The 25,651-nt window shown below is 35.8% G+C and overlaps 1 long non-coding RNA gene across 1 annotated transcript; it reads left to right on the forward strand.

Moving 5' to 3' along the window:
- The first annotated feature begins 419 nt into the window (after positions 1-419).
- Positions 420-8,063, forward strand: LOC118907557 (uncharacterized). Its single transcript, XR_005022867.2, has 3 exons — positions 420-1,935; positions 2,325-2,441; positions 7,925-8,063. It is a non-coding gene; the product is annotated as an uncharacterized LOC118907557 (long non-coding RNA).
- The last annotated feature ends 17,588 nt before the right edge of the window (positions 8,064-25,651 follow it).

The raw sequence follows: 25,651 nt of genomic DNA on the forward strand, positions 1-25,651 counted from the left end.
AAATATTGTCTATTGTTCTGCTTATTGTTCACCAAATTGTTTCTGTATGTTTGGTTTTGTAACTCTCTGTAACTATTAATATTAGTAGTAACAATAATAGTAACAGCTGGTTTTATGGGAGCTTGCCATATCCCAACCTCTGCTTTGATCATTTCTGACAATGAGATCAATGGTAAATGAAGGAAAGATCTCTCATGTAGGAAAGTAATTTTATTACTTTATTAAGCATTAATTATTAATATCTAGTATGTTTTATTGAGCCACTGAGGGTTTTGGCATGGGTTTAAAGGCATTTATATCACTTACCCTAACACAGAAATAGTTACCTTGAAGTGGGGTACTGCTGTAACAAAATCTGAAAATATAAATCCTTAGGGTAGATGGCATGTGGTATTAAAGCTGGGAATGTGGCAAAATCTTTGCTAAAAAGCATTGCCTACTCTAACTTAGAAAAAAGACTACATGTCTACTAATCATTTCTACTTAGATCTTGGAATGCTTCACAGCCCTAAAATAGCTACATTTCACAAAGTATTACAAAGAATAAATGAGTTCTAGCTTGCAAGCAGGAAAAATAGTTCATAAATTCAAGGTTTTCCAGGGTTGGGAAACCGAACTGCTTTTAACAATTGAACTAAAAAGACTTTGCCAATGCACAGTAAGAAAAACTTTCCAGTTGAATAAAGTGACTCAAGGCAAGATCAGAGTAGGGGTGTGGCTTGACCCCAATTGTTCAAACTCCCAGTGGTAGCCAACATTAAGTTGAGTGGGAAAAAGGCATGAAGGTGAGATAGTAGCTATGTAAAATGAATTTGAATATTATTTTTAGGAAGTAATTTTAGGTATAATTATAGCTACATGAAATTGACTGAATCAAGTAGGTCAGACATCTACAAAGTTTTTGACAGAATTGTATTGTCAAAGAAATGACAGGTGCATTCTTGAAAAAGTCTTTATTTTTAGAATTCAAATCTTAACATCAATTTTCATATTTCCACATATAGAAAGGAGCTTCACAATGTCTCAGCCATGAAGGTATGCTCTCCAAACCATTTTCAGATATGGCTAAGGAGAATAATGAAAAGAAAGAGGCTCCAAGAAGTCATATCCAGGGGCCACAGAGAAGAAAATGACAAAGCATTTCCTCCCAGAGAGTAGAATCCCTACCTCCACCTCTGGCGAGAGAGTATCACAATGTCTGTGCAGTGGTATTTCAGAATCACTAATGAACATTGACTACCACGTATCTCTTATTCTTCCTATTTCTAATTCATAATGTTCATTGTAGACATCTGGTATTTGGGTGTGAGGTAGGGATGCAGATAATTTGTCTTTTTGGTTCATAGGCCACCTGACCATGAGGAACCTCATGGATAGGACAGATCTCCATTAGATGGATGCAGTGAATGGAAAAGCACTGAATTATTTTCTTTAGGAAGGGAACAGATGTGAATTTGTTTGATATATAAGAGGAAGAATGAGGGAGATATTTTGTTGAACACTTTGGATGGTAGCTGAGACAGTATATGTTCAACACACAGTTTTCTCTTCCTGAGCATGTAAGACAATGATGTTACTATTCCTTTAAATTATATTGGGGGTCATTGACTTTGTTCAGGTCACTAGAATATAAGCAGAAATAATGTAAAATACTTTTATACCCAGCTCTTAAAACAATATGCATAATTCTCTATTACTGTCTTCCCCTTCAGTGTTAACTTTGTACATTTCTTCAGATGTACTCAAAGATAGAAGCTTCTTTGGTCCCTGAGTCACCACTTGGAGGGGAGTTGCTCAGAAGAGCTGCCTGACCTGTACTGGACAGTGACCTGAATGAAAAATAAACAGAGATTCCAAGATCTGTTTGTTACTACAGTATAGCTACGTCTACCCTGCCTGAAACAGATATCCTAAGGACATCATAGACTATGCCAGGTCAATCACTTTCAACAGTTTGCAATCATAGTGAAAGTCTATGGCAAATTAACCCAAAATACATCTAGGCTTTGCAACCTAATTTCACAATCCAACAAAAGTACCAACCAAATCCCAAATTTCCCTGGGTAATAACTGTTTTAGTGTGCAGTTTCTCTGCTATCAGTGATAACTTTTCCTCAAGGATTAGACAGAAAGAATGCTATAATTTCATAGGAATCACTAGGAGATTATTAGAGATATTTTTTAGAGTAGCCATAAGAGTTTTATGGCATACTTAGATCTATTTGATGTGTGTCTGAGCATCAATCGTTCCAGTTTCCATTAATTCTTTTCCACATTCTTGTAAATAAAGACCAGCCTCACTAGTTGTCCTTATTTCTTCCCAGTTTCTTCTCTATAGTTTTTGGAATAGCCAGAGAAGGGCATGTGAATAATGCAACAATCAGAATGAATGACACAGGAACAAAATTAATTCTACAATGACTGAGGAACTACCTGTGCAGGTCAGTCAACCTAACATCAACAACAACACAAATAGTGTTAGAAGTGTAACTAAGTTATGAGACTGAGCTTGATTGCTCATGACCATGAAAAGTTTCTTCTGTTGTTAATTAAACATCACAATTTCAATGTCACCTTGATCAGTCCATTTGAAATTATAACCTCTGCATTCTACTGACCCCTCTATTTTGATCTATTTTTAAAACATTTACATAGTTCTTATCTTGTAACATTTGTCACTAATTTATCCACTTCAGACTTTTTTCCATCCATTTACTTTCAATTTTTCTCTATCTTTATATTTAAAGTATATTTCTCATAGACAATATATAGTTAGAGCATACTTTTTCTCCATTCTGGCAATTTCTGCTTTTAGCTGGAAAGTTTATGCATTAAAATTTAATGCAACTGTTGATGTGGTTTGATTGGGGTTTACAGTTTTATTATTTATTTTCTTCCCACCTCTTCTGTTTTTGTTCTCCTGTTACTTATTTCTGAGTTATTTTGGATTATTAGAATATCTTTAAAATTTTATTTTAATTTATGTATTTACTTTTTAGTTATGCCTCTTTGTATATTTTTACATGTTTGCTCTAGGGATTAAAATATACATTCTTATCCATTCAGTCTCCTTAGAATTCATATTCACATAGGAATACATACTGGAACTATGTAGGTCTATTAACCACCCAAATCCTTTGTTGTAATTATCACACATATTATGTCAACATACATTATAACCCTCACAAAATAATGCTATTTTTGCTTTAATCTGTCTTATATATTTTTAAAAAAATAGATGGAAAGTAAGTCTTTTGTATTTACCAGATAGGTTTTTATGTTCTTCATTCTCTCCTAAAAATATAAGCTTTTATCTGGTATCATTTCCCTTCATACAAAACAACTTATTTTAACTTCTTTTATAATATAAATGTGCTAGTGATCAATTTTTGTAGTTTTATTCTATTTGAAAATATTATATTTCTTTTCATTCTGGGAAAAATTTTGTCTCCTGAATATAGAATTCTAGATTCATCATTTTTTTTGTATTTGAAATTTTTAAGATACTGTCCACTGCCTTCTGATCTTCATATTTTCTGATGACAACTCAGAACTCATTTAAATTGTTGTTCCCTCTATGTCATTTCTCTCTTGCTCCTTTCAAGATTTTCTCTTTATTGTTGATTTTCATAATGGTTTTGTGCATTTTGATACTGTTTTGGTTTCACCAAGCCTTCTGAATCTATAACTGTATGGCTTTCACAAAATTTGGGAGACTTTGGCTATTATTCATTCAAATATTTTGTCTGCTTTATTATTTTTTCCCTACACTTTAGACTCCAATAGTACATGTATTTCAAATTTTTATATTGTCCCACAGGTGCTCTGTTGATTTTTAAAATTTTTCTCTCTGTTTCATAGATTAGGTGACTTCTGTTTGTTTACCTTCAAGTTCAAAGACTCACTCTTCTATTAGCTCCATTATGTAGTTACAACTATCCAGTTCATATTTTTTCAGGTATTGGATATTTCATCTAGAATTCTTATTCAATTTTTTTCATCAGTTAAAATGTTTTTCTCTGTTGAAATTTCTTGTTTTTTTCATTAAAAGCATACTTTCCTTTACCTTATTAAGCATAGGTATAGTATTTACTTTAAAGTTTTGGTCTGCTAATTAAAACATCTGGGGCATTTCATTAACTATATTTTATTTTGAGAAAATGGGTTCTTTATATGTTGAGTGATTTTAAACCCTAGTGTGGATGCTGACTATGAATGATCTTTTGTGGAAGCCCTTGGTTCTGTTATATTCCTCTGAACAATGTTACATTTCTATATTAGTAGTTTTTTTCCCTAATAAAACTGCAAAACAGACTTTATCAGCAATTCAAATCTTGATTCAATTACTTTTTTTCCCCCTGGTTAACTGCTTGTAATCTGCCCTGACTTTATATGATTCAGAGATCAGAGATTTAGGTGGAGTAGTTCACAAACTCGAGTCTTCTCTTTATGGTTCTTTCCCTTCCAGTATTCTATCCTTTACTTTCCAGAAATTGCAGGTTCCCCAAACTCTGTCTTCTGATTCATTAAGCTAGAATAACTAAAATTTATATCAGTGTTTTACCTGGCCCTTGAGGGGTCATTGGCAGCCTGTCTCTGCGCTCAAGCTAAAGGATATAAAAACAGGAAACTCATTCTGTGTCCACCCATTATTACATTTTACATCTTCTTCAGAATCTACCTTCTTTCCTTCTCTCTTCAAAGCCTTTAAGTAGTTCAGTTAAATTGTTGTCTAGAGTTTATAGTTGTTATCTTTGGGAAGGCCAGTTGGTTAGAAAGTTAGTCAGCCCTGAACTCCTATCACTTTGTTATTATATTGTTTGTGTTCTCAGGACAAGGATCATTCTTTTTCACAGATATTTTCAAATAACTAAAAGGAAGCATTCACAACATAACTGATATTCAATATATGTTTGTGAAATGAATGAATTCAGGAGAGGTAACTAAGAATGGGTGTAACTAAAAATAAGACAGATATTTATGGAGAAAATATAGTTTCATGGAAAGACACAAAGTAGTTATGCCCAAATGGAAAAACTCAATCTGAAGAATATGTTAATTATTCCTAAATTAATCTACAAGTGCAATGAAATTACATTAAAATCACAACTTGGTATTTTTTTCATGGACCTTGATAAGCTGAGTCTACAAATTTGTATGGAAGAACAAAAGGTCCAGAGAAGCTGGGACAATTTTGAAAAAGACAAAGAGTACTTCTTTGACTGATTAAGTGATTAATAACAAAGCCATATAATTAATTTTATATATTTTTTTGCACAAAGATTTTTAAAACTACCAATGGGGTATGAGATAAAGACAAGAAATTGTATGATACACATATGAATATTGCATATATGATGGGTGATATGTAAAATCAGTGAATTATTTAATAAGTGATGCTAGACAAATAAGTTATCTGAATATAAAAATAATATTTTCTCACTTGTCTCACAGAAATGTATAAATTCCAGAAAGATTAAAAAGCTAGTTATAAAAATGAAAAATATAAATAAACAAAATAAAACAGAAGTTAGTATTTATAGGTCATCAAATTTTTCTTAGATATTGAAAGTACAAATCTCAAAGGAAAAAAGTGATAACTTGTGCCTTTTAAAAATACAAACTGCTTAATTTTAAAAGAAAATCCAAAAACATTTTCAGCATATAAAATTTAAAAGAGAATTTTATCCTGACAATTTAATAAGCTACTAGAAATCAATAAGGAAAAGATAAAGAACCTAGTATAATAGGGAAAAGTGTAAGAAAGGCAATTACTAGATTTTAAAAATCGATGAAAAAATAAATAATAAACATTGGAAAAGATGTACAACTTCACCAGGAATCAGGAAGATAAAAATTTTAAAGGTGTGATATCCATTCACACTCATCAGATTGTCAAAAGGTGGATTCTAAGAGTCAAGCATTGCCAACATGTAAAGAAATGCACACACATTATTAGTGGAAGTGGAAATTAGTCAATTATTGGGTAGTAATTTTCAATATCTAGTAACATTGAAGATGTGCATATTTTAAATCCCAGCACTCCTACAAGGACACTGTCATAGAAAAACCCTAACAATTATGCACAAAAAGACAAATACAAAAGTGTACATAAATATTTGCAATAGTATAGACTTATAGTAACAACAAGGTCATGAAATGAGACTATAAGTAAAATGAAAAATATTTATACAAAGAAATATTATAAAGCATTTCAAATAAAGAAATAGAGATACATGTTTCCCCATGGAAAATATGAAACACAGTATTAAAAAGACAGCATGATAATATTTATATATGCACTTAAAGGGGAAAAAGCAATATTATATATATGGCTCTATACCATGTCATGTATAGACATAAACTTGCATGGGAATGATACACACTAAATCCAAATGAGTAGGCAACTATGGGCAGTAAGGCAAATAATAACAATAAGTAGTATACATACACACACACTAAGCAGATTCAGTTTAATATTCTGTTTCTTAAATGGATGGCATGTACACAGATGTTTTTTATTATAATCCATACATTTTTAAGTCCATAGATGGCTGAATTATTTCATATAATACATAATACATTGAGAATTATAACATGTAATTTGAGAATTAAGTGAGGTAATGCATATAAGTAACTTCGGTGAAATAATAAAACTGGTGAAGCGGGGTAGATTTTCTATACAATAACAATAATCAGAAGTTGCAATGAAAAAACTACATCATGAAAATATCTAGTAATATCAATAAAGGGAAACACTAAAAATGTAACAAATGTGACCCATATTAAAATTCACTCTTACCAGTATAGATAAACACGAGGTCAAGTAAATGGAAAGGTAAATTGGGCCCCTATATAAAAAGATTCAAATTTGTAGAGATGCTACTCCTGTAAAAATCAATTTATATGTTAGTCATACCATAAAATTTAAGGGTAAATTATTAACAAGGAAGTGTATTTTCAAAGAATTTTGGGAGAGTAATATCTGAATGATAAGAACCCTTCTTAGTTAATAAGAAAATAATAAGACTCCAGAATTTAAAAATAAGAAAAGGATGAGAAGGTAATTTACAAATAATGAAATAAAAATACTCAATAAACAGAAAATGCTCAATCACACTAGTACTCTGAACTACAGTATTAAAAAAGCAATGTTTCACTTAATCAAATTTAGCAAAGATTAATAATCTACTAACATTGACTTGGGTAAAGTTATCATAGTAGTGGCAAGAGAAGGTTAGGAGATTCCTCTACAGATAAACAACTAAAAAACATGAACAAAAATACTAAAAAAAAACCCCACATGAAGGCAACAGAAAACATCTAATGCAGGCAGAAACTTGAGATATATTCTAGAAAGAGTGCCACTGCAATGGGCAAGAACTCCAATTTTGTGGCTTTCTGGTCTGGAGAAGCCCCACAATTCCCCCTGGTCTGATAGTGAGAAACCAAAACCTTCATGGCTTGAAGTTTGCAGGATAAAGTTTAGAAATGTAGAAGCCCTGGAAATTACATGCTCCAGAATCTGAATATATCTCTGAACAAACCCCTGACTGACTGCTAAATTAATGTTTCAAGTTTGATAAATAAATAGTAGTAAATAATAATGATTATATGTATACTAAGTATAATATGTACATATAATATGCAATATATATAATATAAAATAATTAAAATATCTTTGAAGAATACTTAATCTAAAATAATGTCATGTGGAAATTCTAAGATTCAAACTGTATGTACAGTGTGTTCTCACTTTTGCAAGAAAAAAAAGTAAAGAATGCAGAGAAGGAAGAAAAGGATTTATATGTATATCCTAGATGTTAGCCGTGGTCTTTGCCTTTTGTTCCAAGAGGCACAGATGTTCTTAAGTGAATTCACTCCCAAAGCCTCACTTCACTGAGTATATTTTCTCATAACACAGGTCTGTATGAAAATGCGCTGAGATATATTTTGGAGTTTTTGCCTAACATCGCCTTCACTGTTAAAGATCACAATTTTTATTTTTAGTGGATGATGGTAGGTATCAAACTGCTATTATATTTAGATTCTAATAGATGCAATAATTGAATGAGATAGTACTTTTATTATACAATGTCAGTACTTGCTATTTTTCAGAAATTATGTTTTAAAACTGCACATGATGAAAAATGTGTGATGTGAGCCTAAAAATGTTCTCAAGATCTTTTAAAATTTATTTGAATGTATATGAGCCAAAAATTTGAAGACCATTGCCTAAAGAACACTGTTAAACAAAAGCTTTGGTGAATAATGTGGATTTTATTGAAGATCTTACAGAGGAGAGAGCTCAGCAAACAATTTTGAAATGCTTTACCAGACATTTCTGTTCTTGCAGCACTTTTAGAACACACTGCCACTGGAGTATGCCCTGTTCTCGCATACTTACAGCCTTACAGGCTCCATTCTCTGCCCTTACGCACTGCCTTAGTTTCTATCTCTAGACCTTTGTATCTAAGTTTACATCTGTTCCTCATGCTCAGAGCACCCATCCTTCTTAGAGGCTAGCTCAGCAACCATCTTTGCCTGCCTTTTGGGCTATTACTTTGTGAAAGTTATACCTTCCTTTGTAAATACAAACATATGAATGAAAGAAATTCCCCCTAATTTTAACATATATAGAGAATTTTAATTTTTTTCTTTGTTTTCTGTATTTTTTTTAATTTCCAAAAATACTTTGATACTTTATGTTTTTTAAAGGTATGAAATATTAAGACAAACCATACTAAAAGAAATGGAATTGTAAAGTCAAAAAAGTTGACTTATAAACCCAAGCAAAGAGAGGGATTATTTTTAAAAAGGTAGTAGGAAAATTTGGAAAAGTTTTTGATTCTCACTTCCTACCATATTTGAAAACATATTAAAAGTGAAGAATTCAATGTAATAGATAAAACTATTTTAAAGAAATTGGAGGAAAATACAGGGTAACATCTAACTACTTTTAAATATGGGGAGACATTCTGAATATAAAAACTGTTGAAGAAACCACAAGGAAACACACTTCACAAATACTGAAAGTTTCAGCAGATCAAATGACTCTACTCAATGTGAAATCTTGCTATTAATGTAACTCAAATCCCCAGATCCTTTAGTTAGATGCAATCTAAATAGTATTCATAAAGTTGCTGTCTATAATATAAGTGTATTATTAAATAATTGGATACATTGCTTAAATGTCTGGAAGTTGAAAAAAAATCAAATGTATTATTTGAAAACCTAACATAGAGTTTAAAAACATATTTATTTCCTGTTTCCTGACTTTGTAGTATGTCCTTTGCAGTTCACAGGTAAGAAAACTAGTTCTTAGGGTTGCCTGTTTTCATACTGTGGTGCAACCCTCCAGGTAGGGCCCTTCTAATCTAGGTCAGTGCTTTTAATTCAGTACTTTCTGTAGTAAGACCTTTGTTCAGCAGAGCACACAGTTGTCTTCCTAGTACTGTTTAAGTGCCAAGGGGACACCAGTGCAGGAACTTGAGCAAAGGGGAGCCTGAGGATTAAAGGCTCTGTGTCCTATGTTCCATTTATATGTGGAATCTAAAATAGTCAAATCATAGAAGCAGAAAATCAGCATATGAAAACAACTTAAATGTCCATTAATGGATGAATAGATATAGAAAGTGTGAGATAGATAGATGATAGATAGATAGATAGATAGATAGATAGATAGATAGATAGATAGATAGATAATGGAATATTGTGTATATTATAACATTTATATATATATAATATTCTATTATTCAACCTTAAAAAAAGGAAATCCTGCCATTTGGGCAACATGGATGGATCTGGACAAGATTATACAAAGTAAAATAAGCAAGGCACAAGAAGACAAATACTGTATGATTTTATTTATATGTGGAATCTAAAATAGACAAACTCATAAAAGCAAAAAGTGGAATAGTAATTTTCATGGGCTAAGGATAGAGGGAAATGGGGAGGTGATGGTCAAAGGGTAAAAAGTTTCAGTTATGCAAAATAAATAAATTCTGGAGTTCTGTTATGTAGTATAGTGCATATAGTTAATAGTATACTACTATATGCTTAATTTTCCTTAAGAGTAAATCTTATTTAAGTGATCTTGACACACATAAATACAGTAATAATAATAATAATAATGAGGGCAAGAAGAATCTAGGTCTTGATGGTGGTGATGGTCTTGCAAGCATTATATTTATCCAAACCTCATTGAGTTGTATACATTAAATATGTAAACTTAACTTGTCGATCATACTTTAATCAAGTAGTTTTAAAAATTGCAAATCTTCCATTATAAGTGGGTATGGAAAACTCCACTCTATTTAGTCTACTTCAGATATCTATTTATTCCTTCTACAAATATTTATTGCATGCCTACTAATGCTGTGGGTAAATACATTTAAAATGGACATCTGTTGTTTTGCTGATTCTTCATCCATTCCTCCTTCTATTGACCAAAGCATTCTACCATGAGCAGACCTGAGAATAACTGTCTCTCATGGCCTGAGATGAACCCTAAACAATTCAGTACTACTTTACCCTGAGAATTTGAATCTTAAGCAGAGTGATACAAGGATAGAAAATGGCACTGATTCTTCTGTATGGCATGCTCTTACTACTGCTCATTCATTCCTGCTTTCTAGCTCACTGTAGCTACCATATTACTACCCTTTCTTTCCCTTTCTTTAATGGTTCCTCAGTTTTTCATTAGATGTTATGGGCTAATCCACGTCCTTTTGATAATTTCCTCTTTTGATTAAGTTGCACTGAATGTGTTTGTTGCTTGCATACGAGTTGATAGTTGACAGGGAAATAAATCTGTATCCTTCATTCATAGAAATTAAAGTTTAGTAGGAGAGGCTACCACATCAATAAAAAATGTTAACTGGTTATAGAAAATACCCCTATCCCATGCAGAGCTAACTGTATGACAAGGGAAGTATGAGGAGCTGAAGAGGCACCTAAGGAGGAGGCCACCTTGATCTGTGGGGTCAGGTAGGTTTCCTCAAAACATTAATACTTTATGTGACATGAAAGATCAGTGAAAGTTTCTAGACAAAGGGAAGGTATCTCAGACAGAGAGAGTAGCATATTCAGTGGTCTGAAGGTGATGCCATGATGTCGTGATAAAGTCAGGGAAATGGAAGAAGGTCACTGGCTGTGACTGGACCACATACACTGGGAGAGTAGCGAGACACTGGGTTTGAAAGATTAAATCATGCCTGGCATTCTAAGGGGTGTTAAGGAATTTGGATATTGTCCTAAAAATCATGTGAAACCACCTAAGGATTTCGAATAGGGAAGAGACAAAAATAATTTTGGATTTTGGAAAAATTGTTCCTGCAATGTTGATTTATCAGAATGTTTTAAGCCCAGAGTCAGGAAAATCAGTTTAGAGGCTGTTTGGGTAACCCAGTCCAAATCTGACTGTGGACTGATCTAAACGAGAGACAGCAGGGATGGAGGACAGCTATCCACAGAGAGAACTTCTAGGAATGGAAAGTCTGGGAAGATGACCACCTGAATGGTGCTCACCTCCTCTCTGTAAACAAACCCGTTTTTTTGTGTATTTGTTTATAAACTCTCCTACCTTAAATGGTGGCAGCCTGTATGAGACACACAGTCCAAAGATATCTTGAGACACAAGGTAGTCCAAACATAGGAAAATGAGTGACTTTTCTCCTTTTCAGGATGTTTGTCTGTGGTGAGCAGACTCTAGGGTGGCTCTCATGATCCCTGTGCAAGGTGTTCATGTCCTTGTGTGAATTGCTTCCCCTGAGTGTGGACTGCTCCTGTGACTTACCTGTAGCCACAGAATATAGCAATGAGGCAAGAAGTCCCTGACTATGTGTTCATGATGATGATATGTAAGGTTGGAATGCCTGTCTCAAGAGAAGACTCCCTTACTCACTGATTTTGATGAAGCAACCTGCCATGTTGGGAGCTGCCACATAGAGAAGGTCCTTCAGCAAGAAGCTGAGGCAGACTACAGGCCAAAAGCCAGGAAGAAACTGAAGCCCTTCATCTTGGAATGTGCAAGGAACTGAATACTGCCAACAAACAAATGGGCTTGGAAGCAGATCCATTCCCAGTTGAGCCCAGATAAGAACCCAGCCCTGATGGAAACTTTGATTGTAGTCTTACAAAGAACACACTTGGGCATGCATGGATTCCCACCCAACAGAAACTATGGGATAATAAATGTATGTTGTTTTAAACAGCTAAGTTTGTGGTAATATTGTGTTGCAGCAATAGATGATTAATACAATGGCCAAGTATTGTAATGTCTTCTAGAATGAGCATAGCTTATAACAAGTTCTGGCTCTTGAGGAAAACTAGACACTGGCTGCATGCCTGGTCTCACTGACCTCCAAAGGCCAAAAATAAAAACAAGGTTGCTGAGGCCCAGCCAACAACACTAGGAAACAAGGAGAAAGAACATGACAACTTCTATGTCTGTGGGGTGGCTGACACTGAGGATATTCCAACAAGCAGATGTGAGCCCAGTGAGCCGAATAAAGAAAAAAAACAACCTGTCCGAGGATGCCCAGCAGCCAGGGCAAAAATTATCAGTCAGAATACCCAGAGTCCCCATAGAATGAAATTGTTTTTAGAAAGAAACTGATGCCCATCAGAACAGAAAAAGAATAACAACACTTAGGTGAAGTCAAGTCTGACTTAAAAATATACATATATTTTTGTTAATTATCAATTCCCCAATGTAACCTATTTCAGATAAACTGGACGAAAGAAAGATAACTGTTGATAGTCAAATTAATGACCTGGCACCTCAAAAGGAAGATTAGTATAAAAGAACAAAGTGAAAATGGGCTTACTTACTGTGTTCTAGGCATATGATATGAAAAAAGACACATACATATCGAAATAAATTTGAAATCCAGGAAAAGGAAAAAAATCTTGCAAATAGCAAATAACCCATAAACAAAAAACATCTGATTTCTCATCTGCAACATTTGAAACTAGACTTTAGTGGAATAGCATCTTTTAGTACTGAGAGAGATGACTGAACCCAGACATTATTTACCTGTGGGAATAAAAAAGATACCTGTAACAATTCAGAGTCCCAGATATTGTTAGTAGGCTTTCTGGGGAAAATTCTGATGAAGAGACACTCACCAAAGCAAACAAGCAAAACACCAAAACTGAAACTTTATAACCAAAGATGGGAAGAAACATCAATGGTCAATAAATTAGCTATAAATGCATAGTTAATCTGGTCTGGAATGGTTTACATGGATTAGTAGTTCCACACTAAAAAGGAATTTTTGTAATTACCTAGAGATGAAAACATTACATTCTCTGAAATAAAATATTGATGTAGGGGTGAAGGTAGAGAGAGGGAAGAAGCCAAAATATTCTGAAGTTCTTATTTTGGACAAGAATGTGGGTGGAAGAGGAAAAGGAGGAAGGAAGTGAATAGTATCACGTGAGAGCTCTGTTGAACTGTGGGCACTTCCTGTATACTACTGTTAAATTACTAGGCATTCAGGTGTTTTTCAGGAGGTTACTGAAGAATCCCTTCCTGTCAAATGTTGCACAGATCACAACGCTATAAACTATTGAACCATTTACTTAACCATTCTCTCCACTTCTGCATTAGCACCTTGGCATCTTAAAAATGAAGGGCTGTTTCATGCAGTAATGCATTAATGAGTGGCAAGGGCTACTTATATTCAGTGGGGTTTTCCATGACTCGTCTCTTTAAGCAATTACTACAATTGCTATTGTCAAAAGCCTTCACACTCCTAATGGTTCCTTTCCAATTGTAGGAAAGCTGGAACAGGAGCCTAAGGAAAGTACCTGTAATTACCCTCTAGTGCTACAGGGTATCTCTCCAGGTAGCACCTCCTCTCACCTTCCTTAGTCTGCCTGGTGTGTGTTTCTCTCTGCTGTAACCACCTACACATGCTCAGTCTCTGCAGTAACTTAGTACCAGACTTGCCTCCTCCCCCTACATACCCTCAAGACTGTAGCCCTGGCTCAGTGCTTCAGGCTCCCTCTTGCCCTGAAAACAAGTTCAGAACAACTTATAAATATCACCAAATAGCATCATTGTGTTTTCCCAGAGGGTTTGCTTTATTTGAATGGAACATTCCTTAGAACCATGAAAACAGTATGTTTCCCATTAGAAAAGTCTGGGGGAGCAAGAAGCCCACCCACTCACCCTTTTAAGCATCTGAAGACATTCAGGAGAATGTTTTCCAAACATAAACCCTGTATGTACACCTTCACTTCTAATTTATTTAACAATATTCTTTAAATAGGGTTATTTTTATTCTTAGAGAAATTTAGTTAAAAATAAAACTGTAGGTGTAAGAGTAGGAAGGACCAAAGCTCCAGATGAAAGAACTGCCCTTTCATCTTGGAGTTGAAGGAAGGAGATGTAAGGTGTCGACGCAGAACCTAGAGAAGTGGTCTGGAGCTGGTGTTCAGGCTCCACTGCCTGGAGCACAAGAGAAGAAGACAGTGTAAGAGCGAGAAGAGGGAAAGAAGCAGCTGGTCCTGAGTCACCCAATCAATACCTGGAGGAGACAAGTTGGGAAGGAAAAATTGCATAAAGTATATGAAAAAGAAGAGGAGAAATCAGAGGATAACAAAGCTGAGATCAATAGAAAGATACCGAAGCCACAGTGCCTGTGCTTTCACAGACACTGTCTGTCACAGACCCTGAGGAAGGGACACTGAAGACGGCAAGAAGTAGGAAACTGTGTGCACTTCCGTGGGAGAAAGGGTGGGTTGAGGAAACGGCACACTGTGGACCAAGAGTGAGGCCGAGTAGTTTGGGAAATAGCATGTGATGAGTGAAGTTGAAGTATCATCTTGGCACTAACTAAATTATACTCTGGAAGCACCAGTAGCATATCTTGTAGGACACCTTGGCAAACCCAGATATGGAACAAAACCCCTGGGTCAGTGTGTACTTTCATAAGCATTCAGCTCTGTGCTTGAGGAGGACTGATGGGAGAGAGGGTTAACTGTGATCTCCATACTCATGTCCTCCTGAATTTTATCAGTTGGTTTACAGTGAAGCACAAACATGAGAAGGAAGAAGGCTTAGGAGGAGAAACCAGCATTACATTAGACTGTGTGGCCTTCCAGGCAAACAGTTATATAACAGCACTGAGAGGGAACAATGCTGTTCAGTCGTATGCTATTACTAATTGTATTGCACATTCAGGAATTGTAATGCCATAGCCACAGCCAGGTAAGGCAGCAGGATATTAAGTGCTCATCTGTGCTTAAGAACTTGAGAACTGTCTGATCATTAACATATCTTGGAATTATAAATATGATTCCAGAAAGCTTTTGAAAAACATATTTCTCATTACTACAGGTTCTTCAATGGAAGTGGTTAGTGATTAAGCAGCTTCCTCTCAGCTCCAACCCATCTGCCCTAGTTGACTTGGTGACACTGCAGATTACATTTCTCCTTTGCCATCTGGCTCCCTGTTAAGTTTGGCCAATTCAGGGGCACTGGGAGGAAGCCAAACTCCAGGAGAGTGAAGGAAGAACTTGCTCCTTCCTGTTTGTGTTCCTGTCAGTGTCATTCCACCAATGGCTTGTCTCTTTCTAGAAACACTTTTCTCTTGTTTTTAGATTCTTCTGCCATCCTCAGAATCAATTTCATTGACCCAAGGTGTGAGTCTAGGCTAAGTAGAGCCCATCCCCAGAGGTCTGGGTGTCAGCTCGGGCTGAATCCCTGGGGCCCTGCTTTGGCTTCTAGGTTCTGAGAATCCCAACCACTCCCTCTGTGGAATGGGAAACCGTGGGGTTAGCAGCTTCCTCCTGTGGTTACTATCGCCGTGTTGCCTCATGTCCCCATTTTGCCTTGCCAGTCCTCTAATACCTAACCAATATTTAACCTCTAGTAACTTAACCTCTAATTGATTAACCAGTTTCTTATGTCAAATCATATCTGATAAAAAAAGAATTACTGTGGCTTCCATTTTTGTGTCTGAATTCCGACTCAGATAAGGTCTTCAGCAGTGAATTATATAGAAAGCTTCTTAAAATTCTCTTTGAAGTCTACCGCCTTCCAAATTATTCTTTTCCTTGCATTGTTAAATATCAGTCTACTCACTGCCAGCCAGCTGCTCTGGCTCATGTTCCACTTCTGAGAGCGGTCATCCACTCCCGATCCACCACACGTGCATACGCATTTCAAAAACATGACTATATGACTCTCACTTGTGAAAACCACATACGAGGCATTGTTTATCTCTCCCTCTGTTAGTTCCCACTTTCTCAAAAATCAGCCTCCCATGGAATTCTGATGGAAAAGAAAAATTGTCACCTTGTTAAATATTTTGCTTAGTTAAACCTTTGTGGTCTTCTGCAAAGAGAAGCACAATGTGCTTGTATCTCCAGAGGTCACCCTGTTTTTGCTCTTACATTTCCTTCTCCTTGGACAAACAGGATTCCTCCGGAAGTGCTGTTCTACTTAATCTGGTCCATTAGCACTCGTTTTAGCAAGTGTACAAGAAAACACACTAGCCTTAGAATTTAATCCCATAAATTCTCTTCTTCCTATGAAATACTGTTACTAAAAAAGCCTTTTTCCCCCCAGCCTTATTGAGACAATACTGATTTATATTTAAGTTCAAGGTGTATAGTGTGATGATTTACACATATATATTGTGACATGATTACCACAAAAGGACAAACTAACACCTGTATCTCCTCATATAATTGCCATTTTTTGTATGATCACACTTAGGATCTACCCTTCTAACTCCTTTACAGCATATGAATTACAGTAGTGTTAATTTTAACCACCATAATGTACATTAGATCCCCAGAATTATTCCTCTTATAACTGGAAGTTTAAACCCTTTGACCAACATTTCCCAATTTCCCCACCCCTCAGCATTGATGACCTCACTCTTCTCTGTTTCTATGAGTTCAATGTTTTTAGATTCCACATATATGTGAGAACAGACAGTATTTGTCTTTGTCTGACTTATTTCACTTACCAGATTGCCTCAAGGTCCATGTTGTTACAAAAGGAAGAATTTCCTTTTTTTAATGGTTGAATATTAGTCCATTGTGTGTGTGTGTGTGGGGGGGTGTGTGTATAACATTTTCTTTATCCATTCTTCTCTCAATGGATACTTGGGTTGTTTACATGTCTAAGATATTGTGAATAATTCTGCAATGAACATGGTGGTGCAGATATCTCTTCAGATAGTGATTTCGTTTCCTTTGGAGGTATACTCAAATATGGAATTATTGGATCATTTTTCATTTGTTTCATTTTTAATTTTTTGAGAAACCTCCATACTGTTTTCCATAATGGATATGTCAATTTACATTCTTACTAATAGTGCACAAGGATTCTCTTTTATCTACACCCTTGTTATCTTGTCTTCTTGATAATAGCCATTCTAGCAGGTGTGAGGTGATACCTCATTGTGGTTTTGATTTGCATTTTCCTAATGATAGTAATGTTGGACATTATTTCATGTACCTGTTTATCATTTGTATCTCTTCTTTGGAAAAATGTCTATTCAGGTCCTCTGCCCATTTTTAATTAAATTATTTTTGCTATTGAATTGTTTGAGTTCTTAATATATTTTAGATATTACCCCTTATTACATAGATGGCTTGCAAATATTTTTTTGCAAGTTACCTTTTCATTTTGCTGACTGTTTGTTTTACTGTGCAGAAGGTTTTCAGTTTGATGGAGTGCCACTTGTTTGTTTCCTTTTGTGGCTTGTGTTTTTCGTGTCATATCCAAAAAAATCTTTGCCCAGATCAATGTCAAAGAGCTTTTATTCTGTTTTCTTTTAGCAGTTTTACAGCTTTGGTTCCTACGTTTCAGTCTTTTATCCATCTTGAGTTGAACTTTGTGTATAGTGTGATAGGTCCAATTTTATTCTTTTTGCCTGTGATTAGCCAGTTTCCCCAACACCATTTACTGAAGAGTCTAGCCTTTCTCTATCGAGTATTCTTGGCTCTCTTGTCAAATATTGATTTACTTACATGCAAAGGCTTATTTCTGGGCTCTTGATTCTGCTCCATCAGTCTATGTGTCTGTTTTAATGCCAGTACCATACTGTGTTGACTACTATCACTTCGTAAAATAGTTTGAAATCCGTATTAGCGTTCAGCTTTGTTCCTCTTTCACAGGATTACTTTGGCTATTCACAGCCTTTTGAGGTTCCATATGAATTTTGGAATCATTTTTTCTATTTCTATAAAAATACCATTAAAATCTTTATAGGGATTTATTGCATCTCTAGGTAGCTTTGGGTAGTTTGGACATTGTAACATATTAATTTTTCCAATCTATGAACATAGGATACTGATCCATTTATTTGTGTTTTCTCCTATTTCTTTTACCAATGTGTAGATCTTTCACCTCCTTGGTTAAAGTTATTCCTAAGTATTTTATTGTTTTTGGTGCTATTGCAAATGGGATTGTCTCTCTATATAACAACAATATAAGCCATTGTTACTGTTTAAAGCTCTACTGATTGTTTTATGTTGATTTTGTATCCTGAAAATTTACTGAATTTGTTGATTAGATTTAATGGCTTTTTGCTGGTGTCTTTAGTATTTTCTGCATATAAAGTCATGCCATCTGCACACAGAGGCAGTTCTACTTTTACTTTCTGATTTGAATACCTTTTATTTCTTTTCCTGCCTGATTGTTCCCGCTAGGACTTCTGGTACTGTGCTGAATAGACATGGTGAGAGTGGGCACCATTATCTTGCTCTGATCTTAGAAGAAAAGTTCTAAACTATTCAGTGTTAAATTTGATATTAACTATGGACTTCTTATATACAACCCCCATTATGTCAAGGCACATTCCTTCCTTGCCCACTTTATTGAGAATTTTTATCATGATAGAACACTGAATTTTGTCAAATGCTTTTTCTGCATCTGTTGAGATTATCATATGACTTTTGTCTTTCATTCTGTTTATTGGTTTGCATGTGTTGAACCAACCATCCTTCCATCTCAGAGATACATCCCATTTGAACATGGTGTATGATCCTTTTAATATTCTGTTAGATTTAGTTTGCTAATATTTTGGTGACAATTTTTGCACCTGTATTCATCAGGGATTTGATTTATGGTTTTCTTTTCTTGTCATGACCCTATCTGACCTTAGTACCTGAGTAATGCTGACTTTGTAAAACCAGTTTGGGAGTGTTTTCTCCTCTTTAAATTTTTTGGAATAGTTTGAGAAATACTGCATTACTCTTCCCTAAATGTTTGGTATAAGGCAACAGTGAGACCATCTAGCTGTTTTTCTTTCTTGGGAAGTTTTTGATTACTGATTTGATCTCCTCACTTGTTATTGGTCAGTTCAGATTTTCTCTTTTTTCATGATTCAATCTTGGTAGGTTATATGTTTCTAGGAATTTATATATTTCTCCTAGGTTATCTAATTTGTTGGTGTATAATTGTTTATACTATTATTTTAGGATCTGTTATTTCTGTGATACCAGTTATAATATCCCCTCTTTCATTTCTGACTTTATTTGAGTATTCTGTCTTATATTCTTAGTTTAGCTAAATGTTTATCAATTTTGTTTATCTTTCAGAAGACCAGTTCTCAGTAAAATATTTCCCAGTTTTAGTAAGCTAGTTGTTTCTGGATGTTTGACTTGAGGGTATAGTAATCAATTCTATAGAGCAGTCAATCCTATATAATATTAGCCAATTGGCTCATTTTTTTGTTATGAAAATAAGATCCTTGAACAGAAATAATGTTGCTTGGGATACCATGTAAAGGGATAAAGCTATCTTCCTGTCCACAAATAATGGTGAGGGCAAAAAGTTTGTCCATAGGAAAATCAGCCTTATATTTAGACTGAAGGTCTATTTTTGTAATAAGGAATAATTTCTGCAAGCTCCATGATGGACAGTTTCCAGTGTAACCAGTGTGCCACCATTGGCTGGCTAGTCTACACTGAGAGTCACATCTTACTGGAAAGTTAACACTGGTCTGATTGGCAGGCTGGGTATTCATTTAATGTCATTTTTAGCTCCTCCTTGGTGAGTGAAAGCCCATATTATTCAGCATAAAAAAAGCATCCATCTTGTCACCATGGTACTTTGTTCATGAGCCCATTATTAGCATTGCAATAACTGGGAGAATGACTGACATGTATGGAGTGCTCTACAAAGAATTTTCACATGAAACCCAGCTATCTGCACACTCTGTGGGTGTTCCAAGAAATCCAAACACAAACGTTTCCCTGTACTTCCTTACAACTTCACAATTACATGAAACCATTAATGTACAGATTATAACAAGAAGATCATGATCCTCTCTTAATAAATACAGTGTGTATATATTCAAGAGCTAGGTTGAGGAATCATTATTCTGTTTTTCACTGAAAATCTATGCTGTTTTGTTAATTTTTGTGAGCCAAATATAAATGATGAAAATGGTGTTTTGATAAGCATTGATAGAACAGCAGCTATGTATGTGACAAAAAAGTGCCTTTTTAATGTCCCTAAAATAGTTGCACCTGAATGTCAGCTCAAGCTCTGCTTTATCTAAAAGTTAAATTTTTAATCAACAGCATACAGCATTGCCTTGATTCAAAGTCAACAGCAATAGTGAAAATTTTAAATATGATCAAATAGTGGTCACAAATGCTTGTCCTGTCAATCCATTGTCCATTGACATTGATAGCCATCCAAGACACTGCTATTCCATTTTGAAAAAGGCCCCTATCAAGTACAAAGGGGAGTGCAAGTAAAGGATAAAATATGAACATTTCATCAAGATTCTCTACTGTAGTCTCAAAATCCATTTTCGTCATTTCAAGTAGCTTTGACAAGTGGAGACGTCATCAGTACAGTCAGTATTTTAAAGGGCTCAACCCTATTTTCACTTGATATTATAAAATATGATTTCTAATGTTGAAGATATTCATATTTTATTAGAGGACTAACTTGTTCTGCCTTTTAAAGTGAGCTTGAACACATACTCTACTAGCATGACATGGTAAAAGCGTAATACCAGGTTGATTCTGGAAAGAGAAGCAACAGGGCCCACACGATCTCATTACCCACGGGGAACCACCCTTAGGCATTTAGGTATACAGTGACTGCAAATACCAGGCCACAGGTTCCAAGAGAAGACCAGACTTATGCAATGGCTAGTGAATTTTAAGGCACAAGAGGGCCAGAAATATCTGGGCACTTATGTACAGGGGGTTTAAAGTATTTTGGGGCTGATCAAGGAAAAACATATGACCATGTGGTGACAGTAGCACACACATGCTTTAGCTGGGCAACAGTTTGACAGGATTGCATGTGGGGAGAGTCCCTCACAGCATGAGGCTGTCCAGAGGCCACGCCAAGGGACCACCATGCAGAAGTGGAGGAGATCACGGGAACCTCCAGGAGTGAGGAGGGCCAGAGAGAGTACTCACGTGTCTAGGTGGTTCCCAGGTGGTGTTATTCAGCACATAGTGAGGAGTCTCTGGATCAAAGAACTTAGAAGGGCAACAGCAGTTAAGAATCTTTATAGCCCCACATTTGGTCTTATCTATGGCTAGCAGATGTTGGGTGCGGTTTTCAAGGGGTATGCAGAACAAGTAAGCTCTTAGCTGGCTAAATATATGCTTACCTGGCTTATGTCTATCACGATTTTGTGTTTAAAAACTTGCTTTGGTGCTGGCTTTTGAGCTAAGGGATGTCAGCCTGCAGTGAAGAAGTAAACAACATAGGGACCAATAAACAGAGGCCATCTTTGCCTCATTATTTAACACTGAAACAGTAAATTTTCTTGGTTGAGAAAATGGCCTCTTTAGCAATTGATAGCCTCTGGAGTTCGGTGCTGATGTCAGTGTGATCTTTAATAGTCCTAAGACTTGCCAAACCAGCTCTTGAAAAAAATTAAATGAAAGTCTGAAACCACCTAGATTTGATCTTCTAAAGCTTGCTTGCCTAAGTTTGACTTTTTTCCAACATAATTCTTTCTTCCTTAATTTAAGAGAGAGACTGCTAATATATTATTGATCATATTCAAGAACCCCATCCAAATGTTTTAATAGAACAAAAGAAATTATTTCAAGACTTTAATACAATGAAAGAATGTGATAAGGCCACAATAAATATTACTTGAATGAATAAAGGAGGAGGAATCTGCTGCTATTTGATAAGCTTAACTATTCCACTATCCAGCTTTTGAGAATGACATACAGTAAGATTGCAAATTTACTTACATTACTACTCAAATATGCAAAGAAACTATATATATTTCTCTGTAACTGCTCTACTCTTCCTTAACTGATTCCTTTCCACTGAATAGTATAAGGAAAGAAAACTTTTCTAAGTGATAATATCTTAGTCCTTTCCATTTCAAACAGACTTTTTAAGTTTAAACAATCTTTATTGGGTAAAATATCAGTGAGCTTAAAATCTAGCTCTTTTTCAGATACCAGTCTTCTTTTCAAGATGCATTGTGCATATTCAACAGAGCTTCTGACCCTTGTGCTTTTGGCAAGGACAGTGACTGATCTCATGCTTTGTCCAGCCATCATCTGTGAGCAGCTCAGTCACCTCATCTTCCTTATTGGGATGACATTGTCCAGCCCCCTTCCTGGAGTCTTACTGTCAGATAAGTACAAACACAAACAGTCTACCAGTTGAGGAATGCCCAAAAGCGTTCCTGTTCCATATTCTTGTAAATTTAGTATCTGGCAGAGCACTGAAAGAAGTACTTTCTGAATCTGGTCTTAATCTAAAACTCTAGAAATTCCAGGCTACTAAAGACTTGCTGAAATTCTTGACAATTTTTAATTGTTAGGTTTGGTTTTCCAATTTATAAGATATAATGAGTAAGAGGAGACACTGAGTCTACATAGAGCATGTTACAAATGGATCAGATCTGTATTTCCTGATCCTAGGACTCTTCTCGGAGGTGTCCTCTCTAGCACAGAATTTAGTAGATAGGAAAAGGCCTTGCTACATGAATCTCTGGTGCCCAACTTGTACGTATGGCTTCTCAAGAGTACTAGTTACCAATGAATTTTTAAAAATTTTACAATATGAATGACCACAAAGTATTGGGCTATAAGAAAGTGCTTCTCAAACTTGTAGTTTTAATGGACAATTTCATAATCATTTGTTACATATGCATAGTGCCAATTTTAGGTAAATTAAAATAAGATTGATCACATTTCCATAATAAAATTAAAGACAACTTAAAGATAAATCAATAATAATTGTTAAATATAATTTAGAAGATATCTATTGGTTTCAGTCTTCAACTGAGTTACGTAATTTGCCTCTGATAGGGTCTGCTGGTTGTCTAGCCAATAGCCATTCTCCTTTCTTCCTTAGTATCACAAACCGATTTTGTGAAAGTGGCAATGTACTCAGCCATCAAAAAGTACATTTCCATACCTCCTTTCCAGACAGACGTGACACCATTCTGGCCAACAAAGTGTCTCATAGGGCTTCTGCAAAAGCTCTTTAAATGAGGCCAACTCAGTTGATACATACTCCTTCAGTTCTTTGCCATTCCACCTCCTTCCTAGTTGAATGTGGACATCATGGCTGCAGCCATTTTGTGAATGTTCAGGAGAACATCAAAGCCTTGGCCCTGACACCTTCAACAGGACAATACCTGTTCTGGGCAACTTAGCTTTAAATTCCTGTTTTGTGAGAGAAAAATAAATCCCCATCTTGATAAAGCCACTTTTGTTTAGATTTCTCATTATATGTAGTCACATGCAGTCCCTAACTAATAGAGATTCTGTGAAAGATAAAGACTTTTGTGGCCCCTCCAAACAAATTCATGGCAAGCTGCCTCTTTAGCTCTGATTTCTATAGGAAGATGTCTTAGGTGGCTTGGGCTATAGTAGCAAAAACACCATAGACTAGGTGGCTTATAAACAACAGAAATTGTTCACAGTTCTGGAGGCTGGAAGTTCAAGATCAGGAAGCCCTGTGGTTGGGTTCGGGTGAGAGCACTCTTCAGGGTTGGAGACTGCAGACTTCTCGTTTTATCCCCATGGGGCAGAGAACAGAGAGGGGCCTGCCTCTCTCATGACTCTTACAAGGCACTAATCTTATTCAGGTGGGCTCCACCCTCATGACCCTCATCTAATTCTAATCATCTCCTAAAGGCCCCACTTCTTAATTCATCCCATTGGGGGATATGGTTTCAACATATGAATCTTGGCAGGCAGCATACTTAACAGTGCATAATAGAGCTGAGAAGGCAGAGACAGAAGGAGTTTGAAACTCAGTGGTCTCAAGTCAACACTGTGTTAAAATTCTTCAGTAACATATATCTGATCTATGATGCCTCGAGTAGGGTAGCTGGTCTTCTGAAGCTTGAATACTGACTTCCAGTTTTACTTTGGTTAAACGCTTATTAAATTGGAGTTTCTTAAAGACAGTAGAGATACCGTGGTGAGGTACATACCGATACTGCTGTGTGGCCAGAGGCAAACAAACAGAGGTTTTCATGGGAATAAATTTCAACCTATCTAAAGCACTGGCTGTCTTAGCAGCATAGAGCACAGAGACTAAGATGTTTTCCCAGTTTATTTTCTATGAGCTAATGCCTGCAGGACAGAGAAACCTAGACAACAGCTGCTGTCTTATGCCTACTGTCATGAAGTTCTACTCTAGATTCTCCCAGACTGAGAGCTGAGAGATTTGAGTTTAATGACCAAGAAGGAAAGAGAGAGAGAGAGAGGATGAGAAGGTACTCCAAGCCAGAAGTATTATTTTCTTTCCCCACGAATGACATGAGGTAGTGCTTAGGATGAGCAGAATAAAGTAAATCAAAACATTCATTGAACTTTAAGGAAAAGGAAATCTAGGAAAGTTCCATTGCCTCAATTTGAGGCCTCTGAGGACACATTAAAGCATTTCACACACATGGTATGATTTCTAAGCCCTAGAATCTAGAGAATTCCCCAGAAATCAAACAAAACATAACCATCTGTGTATAGGTATATATATACACACACACATAAATTGGTTTTCTATAAACCAGATTCATATTCCTGGGATTAATTCTAAGGGCTTGAGAACTTTTTAGGTCAGATTTCCAAAAAGTAGAAATCAAATACCTATACTAATGAGAACATATTAAAGAAATGTCTTTGTGTGCCTAAAGATAAAAATTGACTTTCTGTGACTGCAAGTATCAGGCCAGAGTACTCATTAAAATTAAAGATAAATACTGGAAGGATTTCTTCTTTCATCCTTTTGCCCCACAATTATAGAATATTGACACTTTTTAGAGATCTAGTCGTTGCTATGGGAGCCTCATAAAGGAATATTCCTAGAGTTCTGAGGCATTCAATGGTAATGATAACCAGCGCTATGTTAGGAAGTGGACTGCCAGCCAAGTGGAGGGAGCTCACGGGATAACAGGAATTCAGTGCTCCTCCAATTCTGCCTACGTTAGCATCCTGAGATGTACTGGAAGATGTGGGGTAGGCCTCACGCTGTTTCCTCTTTGGTGGTTTATGTAACCCCTGCCTCTCCTTGGCTGATTCTGGCTTTTCATTATCTGCTAGACTGCCACTTTTGACTACCTAGGGTCAGTAGTCTGTCAAAACAAGGAGAGAGCACAGAGCGGTATCTGTTGGCAGCTGGGGTTTGTTAACGGGTGACATCTGGTAGTCTACCCACAAAATAGAT

Source organism: Manis pentadactyla, chromosome 3 (genome assembly GCF_030020395.1).
Source record: "Manis pentadactyla isolate mManPen7 chromosome 3, mManPen7.hap1, whole genome shotgun sequence".
Taxonomy (NCBI): Eukaryota; Metazoa; Chordata; class Mammalia; order Pholidota; family Manidae; genus Manis; species Manis pentadactyla.